Raw genomic sequence first — 12,124 nt, 5'->3', positions numbered from 1 at the left:
GATTGTTTTTATAAAAATATTTAATTAAAAAAATCGAATTTTTATTTATTTATTTTTAAAAATCATTTATTATATTTTTTTTAAAAAAATCTAATTATTTATTATTTATTCTTTTCTTTTCTTTTCTTTTTTCTTTTTCTTCTTCCTCAGGCCGTTTGCCGGCCACGGCGACAATCGGCGAGCTCACGGCGGCATTTGGCGATGAGCCCGAGCTCGGCCGATCCAAGCGAGCTTGCAGCTCGGGCGAGGCCGGCGAGCTCGAACTCGCCTGTGGCCATCGTCGGCAGGTCGTGGGGGAGGAAGGTGGAAAAAGAAAATAAAAGAAAAATTAAAAATAATTAAAATTCCAATTTTTTCAATAAAAGAAAAGAAAAAATAAAAAGAGAAATTAAAAAAATTAAAAATTCGATTTTTTTTAAAAAAATAAAAATAAATTTTTTTGCCTGAAATAAAGTCATATGATTGAAATCATTTTCTAATGAAATCCAAACATTAGAAAATGATTTTCATCGTGTCTCACCAAACAAAGGAAAACTAAGCGTTTTCCTGAAAAAAAAAATTTCGGAAAACATTTTCTTTTATCATTAAGTTTTTTGCAAAATAAATGCACCGTTAGGGTCTGTCTGTCAATTCTTTGTTTCATATGCGGGCTAGATTTAGACCATGTATATGGTAGGGAAGGGAGTTGAAATAAATGTTAGGTGAATCAAATCTCCATCAAATTGACTACTTGCGCTATGCAACTTCCCCATCATACGTCCAAAGGCCGAGGCTTCATGTTCTCTCTAAAAATCAAGTGAAAAAGTGCCCGACCGTCATTGCAAATGGCGGGATCCCAGCCAACTCAAGGAGGATCTGTCGGGAGGCATATGACAAAGAAAAGAGAAATATACAAGAGCGCCATATCTACATCGATTGGCCTAAAAAAATTCTATAAAACTTCACAGGTGAATCGGAAGAAAAGGCAGTCTCGAAATAGTCTCTTTATCCACCATCACGTATTAGGTCGCTCAGAGAGTGCCATTTACAGAAGACGTTGGACGAAACATTCTGCGAGATCAGGATTCTGCGGGTTCCTGGTATGCGTGCTTTGGAGTCAAAAGGGCACGAAGACACCCACATATGTGTAGATAGGATAACAAAGATAAACTTCCACATTCGTAAAGTAGATGATAGCTTGTGGAAGCAGATCCAAACATCTCTCTACGGTCATTCAGACCAATCATTAGGTCAGTCAAAATCAAATCAAAATTTTTTCACAGGGCCCTCTGTGACCCTTTTATCTCTGAGGAATTACATGTTTCTCTAGCGCCACAAGGCAAGTGCGACTTGAAACTCAAGGAAAAGAAATAATCCAAGAAGGGAGGCATTTAAGTGAAACACAGAAGCCTCCTTAAACCGCCTCAAAATTTTCGCCATCGCTCAGGCAACTCCTGTACATAAAGAAAATGGACAATCACCAAAATTAGGAAGCTCCACAGCCTGCTGTTTCTCCCTTCTCCCTTCTCCCACAGCATTGTAGTTACTAATTATGCCGAAGAAAAGTCAAAACCACCTCATGTCGTCTGGCTTTCTTCTCTAAATTTCCAAGGCTTCTAAAACGAACCGATATATTTTTAAACAGTTCAATTCTTCTTCTCCTTCTCCATCTGACCCCAACACATGTAAAAGGTTGCGGGGTGGAAGTGACCATAACTTACTCAGTTATGAGGTTAGCACCTTGAAAAGATAAGTGGCTTTGCTTAATCTGAATCTTTTCCGAGACTTATAGATGAGTCCCCGTTACCAAATTCTACTCCATTTGACAATGTGGGTGGACTTCCCTGATGGCTCTCCTCAAGAGTGCTGCTTCGAGCTCTTCCAGGTCTAGTACGGACATTAGAACCCACCGGAAAGGGAACCTGCAAATTTGAGTATTCCCATAGGGAATGAAACTGTTTTCTTGCGTTTTTTTTTCTCTTGTTGGTTATGTTCTTGTGCATCAGTTACTTATTTCCTTTTTAACTTTCGATTGTTGTATATTATCCCAAATCTCATTATCACTGCTGCTCACAGAATCCTCTCCGGGTTTTAGTGTATTGGCTAATTCAGGGATGGGATTAAAGGCTGAAATATCGAGTTTGGGTTAAATTTTCAACACCATCGTGAACCGGCAGAGTAATTAATCATGTGTTAGATTATCCTGTCAGTACCTGATCACCAGCATTAGGCCCTTCAGTGTTGAAGAGGATAGGCCGGCATCGTTTATCCTCATTCATCAAGCTTGAATTTTGAAAATGTGCAATGAGAGCAGCTTTGCCTTGTATACGGGCATATGCAAGAGAAGCAACCTTCTCGCTGTTGAACTTTTCCCACTTTTTCCCATTAAACGCCTGGCAGATATAGATACACCTTTAAGGTACATTGTCATTCATTCTTCTGAAAATTATTAAGCTCACAACAACAAACCTTATAAAAGGTGACGATTTGACCTGGCTCGGTCATATTGATGAAAGCATATCCTACATTGCACTTGTTCTGCAAAAGATGTTTAGATCAAACAATTGTATCATCAACAAACAATGAAGTAAAATGTGCACTATGTCAAATTATTCCTCAAACCAAGGCCTGTGCATGTTATAAGACATGTTCAAGAGTAAAGTGCTTGCCTTGAAGTCGATTGGTAGATAAAGGAAATCATAAGTTCCTCGGTGGCGCTCGTCAATTGCAGCCAAAAGCATCTTTGAGGTATACCTGCCATAGCAACAATAGAAGCATCAATTACTGCAGAGAGAAAAGATGGCCCTACAAACAACTAAATACATTTTTCATTGCATCAAAATGTAAATGACGTAAAAACTACATTTTTTCCTTAAGATCAGCAAGAAAACATATTGCACAAGAATGATAACTCCCAAGTAACCTCAACTAATAAGACAGGAAGTGTACTCCTAGATCAGCTCAACCTCTTAAGGTAGAAACAAGTTAAAGCAAGCTGCTCCAAATACTAGAGGGAGCTCGTAGGCAAATAATAACCGTTTTAACCTGTCATAATGCCAGCACAAGGGAAGTAATGCTCAAGAATAACCCACAATGCTAGCAGCATTAGATGCGCCTTCAAAAGAGAACTCCGTATCACCCATTTGGCGTGCAATTATTTGAAGGACTGAAATCGGACTACGAGAAAATTATGCTAAAGAGAGAATAGCATGGACAGCCAAAACACCAGCAAGCAAATGGGAGAGTAATTTACTAAAGCTATTAATTCACATTTCTCCATTTCCCAGTATCTGTGAATGTTTATGATTTATCCTTCTGAAACAAGTACAGGAAGCTGTCAATATATACAAGTCACATGATTTAGCTGGAGCAATTAGCAAACACTTTTGCGAGAACGTGCTTTGAAACACAAACACATTGGCAGAGTATCTATTCCAATTACCAGGGTTCTACTATTTGCACCTAACTTTGAGGTAGACCTCATTTATTAACAAACCTGGATGGGTTTGGGCCGAGCTCGTGTAGAAAAGGGAAGTTGAGCGTAGGTGGGCTAGGCTAGGTAAGGCATCAGGCCTAAAAACCTCTACCAAGCTTGCCAATGATTAGAAATATACCTAAAAACTCATCAGGACTAGAAGGGTTGTACGGGACCAAGAGAACTATTTACCCCTGCCTCATAATTCAAAAAATAAATCGGGCCCAGACCATGCCTGTCCATCGAGCCAAAATGCATTGTCCGAGGACACTTGAATTATGGGCGGGCTGGTCAGGTCACCAGGAACACAATCACCTCTAATTTAAGATGCTACGAATATTAGTGCATGAATTGATACTGTGCGAGAATTAAAACACACAATTCTAACTGTAGGTCCTTGGAGCTGAAATTAGGAGAGACATACTTGTTAGGGATATTCTTGATCATAAGGGTTGTCCTGCTGTCTTCCCCTCGAAGTATGCGGTCAATGTCAAGTTCAAATTGCTTTTTGTTGTCAGCTTGATTAGAAGCAGCTTCATTTCTACGGCTTCTAACCCGTTCATTTGGAAAATCAAATGAATTTAATACTGGCATCATTTGACTTCTGCCTGGAAATATCATGCACCTCTGTTGAGGGGATTGGAATCCAATGATTTTAGGGGGAATTGGCAGGTCCATGCAGCTGCCACTGGGTGGAAAGACATTATTGGGAACAAACTCCATTGAAGTGAGTGAGTTATCAGAAATTCTTGCATTCCCCAAAGATCCCGGATGTAAACTAGAAGACTCAGGAGATTCCCCAGCGTAGGCTTGTTGCCTGTCCCAAATGGTTAAATTGACAGCTGGCGCCGATCCAACATGGTGAATATTTCGAGGTATGCCCGCATTTAGCAACTGAGACGGTCCCCTAGGAAAACCATGCAGCCTTGGCACAGGATGGGCAGCACACATTCCATTAGCAAACGATGGCGAGTTTGGCCACACCATGCCTGGAGGTTGAGGGTGATAGGAGTTACCCCAGGTGTAATGACGCCCAGGGATAGGGCTGCTTCCATTACCAGCAGACCCAAAAACTGAGAAAAGAGAGCTCAAATGACTTTGTGTAATAAGAGGAACATTAACACACTCAAAATTAGATAAACTTGAGAAACTATCTGATAGTTAAGACATTCGTTTAAAATGAGTGACAAGCAAGTCTTTCAAAAGTGATTGAGTTCTTATGTTCGTGTGCACCCCTAATTAAGTTGTTCAGCATGGTTTGGTTCTGTGTAGGTACACAAACACTGGCATAACCTTTAACGTAAATATGTTATGTACGAGGGAGAGTGTATTAAATGCAAAAATCAGCTCAATTTGACATAATCATATTCTTTGCGCCTTACTTACCGCCTTGATTGCTGTCCAAAGAGTGTCCGTTGGATCCAACCCTGCATAACTGCCAGCTATCAATTGCTTCTAGTGGTCTGGAATTGACGGTTGTACCGACAGTATTAGGAGGCACTAAATGAGCTGCACTATAACCATCTTGACAGTCTGGAAGTGAATGGGGATGAATATTTGGGGATGCCCGCATATCAAGATTCAATTGTCCTTGCGATTGAATAGATTGTTTGCCAACTGACCCAACTCCCACCAGAGAAGGCAAGCTACTTGGAACACTAGAAGAAATACCATGGTGAAAAGTGCTTTCAAGAAGTGGGCCCCGTATTACAGGGTGCAGACCGAAGACAGTTCCATTACCCATGCCATTGGAAATTAGTGCCCCCACTGGAATAGGTCCTGTAAGTCGCACTTATTTAGACAATGTTTGCAGATAAGAAAATAGGCTTTAAACAGAATATCTTTTAAGCAAAAGCTACCAGAAAGTGTAGCAGTTGAGTGATTTTGAGGAGTATTCTGCTGAAGAAAGAGGTCATATTCATTGTGCTCCACCTTCAGAGGGGATTGCACCAAACTGCAGCCAGTTGGAGGAATTTAGTAACGAGTCAAGGACCAGAAGTCAACCACAACCATTCAGAGTAAACTTCAGACTAGCAATTCAGTCAAATTCAGAGAGCAAACACAGAAGAATAAATTTAAGAGGCAAACAGTCAAGGACTGGCATGTACTTAGCAAACGCTTTATTTCTGGCAACAATTAACCTTTGAATATTTTATAAAAATTTAATGCTCAGCCAAACAAAAAAACTGAAAAGAAAAGCAATGAACTACTGTCCTTGCCAAATTTGACTTTCTTTTTAGAAAACATGAACAATAAAAGCAGATTGAATATGTAAAATTTTCGAACACAAACAGAGGTTGTTGTTTCGCTAACTTACCCTTTCGTTTCTCCAGGACCACTTGTCTCGACTGTAATCCTCTTTCCAGAAATCTCACTCTTGTTCAAGGCTCGATGAGCTGCCTCTGCCGCTCTAATATCATAAAATTCAATATATTTGTTATGGCCTCCATGCCGGGCTTCACGGATCTGGAATCAAGTAAAGCATTAAAGCATTAATCGATCTAAAACAAGCATTGAGCAAAGCAGTTTTTCTTTCTCGAAAAAAAAAAAAGCAAAAGAACCACCTGTTTGATTTCTCCATAGCTGCCAAAAATATGGCAAAGTTCTTCATTTGAAACAGAAGAATCAAGATTCGATACTGCAACTGTGCCCTGATTGACATCTTCCTCTGAAGGGTTTTCCTGAGACATAATCAAGAGTCATGCTATAAGACCCATGTAGATGCTAATAGAAAATTTTATGACCTGAGAATTGAAAAAGACAGCTAAAAATGATCAGAATCCACAAATGAGGCTGACCATCTGCATGGAAGTTAGAATGAATCAAACGAGATGAAACATGTAAACACCATTGCTAACCTTTGGAACTGAATAATGTATGTCCAGTTTCCTACGCCTTAGCGGTTTGCCTTGGAGTGCTTGCATTGCTTTATGGGCTGCTCTAATGTCATAATATGATATAATTACAAAACCACGGTGCTTGCATGCTGTATAAAGGGTGCGGATATCTCCATATGACTGTCCATTCATCCAGAAGGACAATTACATCAGCTTTTTCAAATAGAAGATACTAAAAAACATACACAATGATGCAGAAAATACAGAAAAACAAACCTTGAAAATAGATTGGAGCTCAGAATCTTCGACATTACTACTTGTATTTCTCACAAACAAGGTTCTAGAAGGATATTCACCATGAGGGTGTTCACCAGCTACCAAGCCATTACCTCCTGACTGGACATTAGAAATTCCACCTGGATATTCAAAATACTTTTGTCCAACAGAGGAAGCCTCGTCTTCTAAATCCATTCCCCCAACATTACTAAAAAAATCCAACTCCTCAACATCCTCACTAGTAGGCTGTGGAACAAAATCCAGCCCATCAGTTACTCCAGAAAGCAACTCATCGTCATCAGGAAGCAGATTTCCTATTGTCTGGGCTTCAACTTCATGTGAAGAAACAAATGGCTCCTCTTCCTCATAGTGGGAGGAAATAGTACCAACAGAATGGCCATATGGTGCATTGTGCGATGACAACATCACTGGTAATGTGAAAATCACAATCCAACATCAAAAAATTGAGTCCATATATGAAAACATTTAAACAGCCAGCAACATTTTTCCACAAGGAGAATACAGGATCAGCTCAATAAAGCATGTTCTGATATTTAAACAGTTCAAACTCATGGCCAAGTGATGCATATAAGCATAAGTAAACAAACCATCCACAGAGTAACCCAAGTAGAGGGAGCGGAGAGGCTTACTCTTCCGGCTAAATAGCTCAGAGAACGAACTGGAGAAAAGACTATTCTCATGGTTAGCTCCCATCACATTAATGCAATAACGGTCATGTGTTGCGTATGATGCTGGTTGTGGATTCAAATTAGATTGTGATCCTGGAATGTTGTCCATTGGGTCTTGCCAAAGCTGGAAATTGAGTGACAGCTCCTGCCCCTACCGCATGCCTGTCCACCCCGAAATTGTTTTTCTGGTCATGCACTATGAAAGATTCAAAATGGCCCAGAGACTTGGTTGTCTGAGATTTCCTTGGTTTAACTTCTTCTGAGGCTGATAAAGTAAATGGCTCCCTCATGTCTGTTCCTGAGACCATAAAAGCTTACTTCTTAGTAAAATTTAGAGACAATCATATGATAATGCCATTACTAAGAAATCTTTGACATGACTCAATCTAGGATTGATGAAAATAATCATGGACTTACTCAACATGATCATTTGCTATAAGGCCACAGAGCCACAAATTCTTTTTTTCTTTTTTTTTGGTAGAAGTACTATGAAAACAAAGAGAAACGGATTACTTTTCCGAAGTAGCAACTGAGAGTAGTAGTATGAATTAAAAAATTCCCAAAAAGAAAGATGCAATTGTACCAATAATTTTTACAGGGCCAACATAGGGTCCTAGCATCATGGACTGTCCACATCAAAATGGTGCCATAACTAGTACACCTTGGTTATCTAAGAGTAATTACTTCCAAGGAGAGAAAACTATCCTCGAATAGGCAAGTTCTCGAATAGACTTGTTTCCGTTAAGCCCTTCAATGTTTACTATGGCGTTTCTGAAATTCAACATGTTTATGTATGTGTCTCGGTCTTGTCTGGTTCTCCTCGCAGAATTCTACTATTATCATTTGCCATATCCTTATTCAATGCACTCCCCATGTCATATTACATCTTTTACATCCCAAATAGTTCTTTGGGAGCTCACTTTTCACTTTTTTTATTTCCAAATATTAATGCAGGCTATCATTGTGAGAGCTACAGCAAATCTTGTCGAATCACTTTTCCATTGGATGAACAGTTAAAGTCACTTGGTGGATTACATGCTGAAAGCAAACGGAAGATCTGTACCACATCAGAGTTTCTTTCTCGTTTATCTTTTTTGTGTCATGTGGGAAGAAACACCAGAAATATCATAAGCTTATCTCAGAAGAAAACCCTTTAGGATAGAAACTTCAACATTGTGGATGGATAGTTAACCATCACCTAAATAACCTAGCTCATACACATTCACCATAGTCCTCAGTGATGTTGCAAGTGCCCCTAACAAAGAGACCAGCACCTCCTATAAAAAATACTGGATATACATCACTCAGAAAAATACCAGCTGTATAGCCCAGATATGGCAGATAAACCTGCCGAGTATTCTAAGAAGTTATGGTAATATTAAGTTGCTAACCTAGAAAAGACTAGGTGGTTAATTAGAAGAAGGCATCAATAATAATTCGAAGTTTAACCCGAAACACCACTTGCTCCACGTTATGGTAAATGGTAGCTTTGATACGCACAGTTAGGTTAATAAGATACAAAGCAATCTCTCTGAAGTAGGATGCTCAAATGCATTATCTCCAGCATAACGAAAAAGGTAGCGAAAAGGTTTAAAGAGTTTAATTTGTTCGAAAGAAACAACAGCCATCTAGAAAGTTTAAGCCTTCAAAGAATAATATCCAAAGCCAAAACTTTTTCTTTCTATCTAGACTGATCAAACTTACGTGCTGAATCATTCTAAGGCAAGTTAATCTTTTGTAAGAGCAAAAGCAATTGACAGAGTCTAAAGTTTCAAAGAAAAATATCCAAAGATACACTATGCCTCTCCATCTCCCTCTATCCGACCAATCAAACTTCCAAGAAGAATGAAGGCATGTTCATTTCAAAGTCCTGCTCGCTACTAAAATGATCACAAAAAGACAACACCACTGCTGTCTCAGAGTTGTTGCACATGTATCACAAAGCATAGAAACGAGCACGAGCTTGAGCTTGTAGTTTACTAAATCTATGCACCTGCTTCATTAATTCCGATACCATTAGATTAATTCTGGAAACTGCCAGGAAGTTGATTTACCCTCCTTGCCAAATTTTTCAATGGACATGATAACATTGCCAAGATTTCCATAAGATACAAGTCTGAAGGGGCTAAAACTAAGAAGGCACAAATTCATAGTTTTGAATTGAATGGCAGACCTGAATTGACTTCTGCACCAGGGTGCGCAAGCTAATGAGATCTATGGCCCACTGACCAGCTGTGTTTTGGCAAACTGAACCCCTAACTGGCACCGTGTCTTTAATTGTTAAGATGACAATGCAAAGAAAGAATCAGACTCAGAGTGACTGACCATATAGATCAGGCATAGAATGGAATTGCAACAGTTGGCTTGACTCTGCATGAATGTTAATGGGCCCCGGGACTAGAAATAAAACATAGAGATTACCAATTTTCAACAATCATGTTCATTGAAAGATGTACGTTTCGAACAATGCAGCTATGGCGAAGGAGCAATTCAAGTAAAGGAAAAAAGTTATGATAAAAGCTGCTGTTGACACCTCGTTGGGAAAATTCGAATCTTTAGTGAAGCACGAACATGTTGACAATCCCCCCCTTGAGTCCATCATTGGAGACGGCATGGCAAAAGCTAGAATCTACAGTGCCTCGGGAACTTTAAAGGGAGGCCATCCTCAGATCGTATCACCTCGCGCTCGCTCAATAAACTTGGCAGAGAAATTCAAACGCTGAGCATCCACCAAAATCTGTAGAACATATATATAGCATGAATCACTTGAAATCATGTGCAGTGAAACAAACTCTCCTTTCTTCTAACTGCAAAGGTAAAAAAAATAACACGTAATTAAACCCTTGCCATCACCGGAGCCAGAAAGCACAGAATTTGCGGACCTGATGATCTAGCAGGTAAAGCATTCTACAGACAAACGAGCCTCAGATCAATCGTCGGGAAGTAGCGATATCCGAACTACTCTCAACTACAGTAAAGAACGACCCGTCATTTCCTGCTAATTTGTGGCCTCAGCAAGCAATTCAGAAGCAGATCAGCAAGATCAGAGAACAAACCAAGAGAAACAGGGAGAGAGGAGGTATCAGAACATCTCACGAAAGCCTAATCAGCTCACTGTGAGAACCAACAACTAAACCCCCGAAGCTCCCAAAACAAAAAAACAGAAAAAAAAAACCTAAAATTCAGCTGCCGATAGCACAGTCGCCCACAGGAGCTGCCAAATCGGAGCGAAATCCACGCTCGCGAGCCCCAGAACGGCACTGATCGAAGAACCAAAAGCGCACCACACATCGCCAAATCAAGCATTCAAGTCAGCAAACAGCCGAACACCAAACATCGACCACGACGACGCCGGCCGAGCGAGCACGCACCTTGACTCGAGACCGGAGCCGAATTGCGAGGAGCCAGGGGAGGAGCGAGAGCAATTTAAGCGCAGCAAGAGAAGAGGAGAGAGAGAGAGAGGGAGAGATGGAGGTAGACAGCGGATGAGGAAAAGGAATAAATTACGGCATAAGGCAAGGAGAGAGCTGAAGCGAACATCGGATCACCTCAGCATCTTTGCCGTGCAAGATCCTCCAACGCTTAACCCCGCCCTCCTCCCTCTTCCTCTGCCGAAAATCTCCCCTCCCTTTTCCCCGCATTGCACGTTAACCTCGGCATTTCCTTTCCTTCCAGCACATGATCTCCTCCGACCGAAGGAGGAAATCCGTCGGAATTCCCCCCCGCGAACGGACGGCACCGTCGCCTCCTCCCCTCCTCCCGCCTCGAGTCTTCCCCGCAGCTCAAATTCCGGACGATCGGAAAGTCTCCGGCGAGACTCCGAACACTCGCCACAGAGAGAGAGAGTGTGTGTGTGATTGGGTTCCTTTGTTTTTCCTTTTCCCGTGATTTTGAACGAACGGAGAAACTGCAAGACGGTGTTGTTTTGGACCGGACCCGACCCCTATAAACGCGAGAGAGAGAGAGAGAGAGAGAGAGAGAGAGAGGGGGGGGGGAGGGAGGGTCGCCGTTAACTGTTTAACGGCGTCAAGTCGCGACTGCGTCGAGGGTGGGTCGCAGCTATATTACTGAAGGCGAGCGAGAGAGAGAGAGAGAGAGGGAGTCTTTTTTGCTTTTTTGCGAATTTTTTTTTTTCCGGTTGCGTGGATTAACAGATATCTTCCCTGTCCGAACAAAATCCACGCTGGCACGGGCAAAGCAGCGGAGGTTGGAGGTAAGTTAGTTATAATATGGCGTTAGGGAGGGGTGGGGTGGCGGGGGAATTTACCCTCTCGCCCCTGCGACCATCGGGCACGGCTGCCCCCGTTTAGGTGAAATTCGGGTAGGTAGTTTGGGGAACGGGTTGACGTTTTTGGTTGCCCCCCCTCTTTTTGATTTTTTGGCGAAAAATTCGGATTCTCTCGTGTTATGTGTAATCATTTCCCGTTAAATATGTTCAGTGGTTGTGATCCGAAGAATTCATTTTCATTAGGGATAGTGATACAAACGGTCCCTAAACTTTTGTTCAATATGTAATTTGGTCCTTGAACTTTTAATTTGTTTAATATAGTCCCTGAATTTTAGTCTAATGTTCAATGTGATCCCCGAACTTTCGGTTTGTTCAATGAGGTCCCTGAACTTTTGGTACATGTTCAATTTAGTCCCTGAACTATATGAAAATATACAATATAGTCCATCAACTTGAATAAATGAAATGACTACATTTAACATTTTTATAAAGTTCAGGGAATATATTGAATATGTACCAAAAGTTTAGAAATCACATTGAACAAATTAAAAGTTCATGGACCGCATTGAACATTGAGCTAAAGTTTGTGAACTATTTTGAATAAATTAAATGTTCATGGACCAAATTGCATAACGAGTCA

At 40.8% G+C, this 12,124-nt stretch overlaps 1 pseudogene; it reads right to left on the bottom strand.

Moving 5' to 3' along the window:
- Window positions 1-1,131: 1,131 nt before the first annotated feature.
- On the bottom strand, window positions 1,132-10,968 carry LOC115671792 (protein MEI2-like 4; annotated as a pseudogene).
- Window positions 10,969-12,124: the final 1,156 nt, after the last annotated feature.

This window comes from Syzygium oleosum, unplaced genomic scaffold (genome assembly GCF_021117445.2).
Source record: "Syzygium oleosum isolate NSW1041296 unplaced genomic scaffold, Sole_v2.1 Sole_v2.03, whole genome shotgun sequence".
NCBI classification, from domain to species: Eukaryota; Viridiplantae; Streptophyta; class Magnoliopsida; order Myrtales; family Myrtaceae; genus Syzygium; species Syzygium oleosum.
This window is presented reverse-complemented; position numbering and strand designations above follow the sequence as displayed.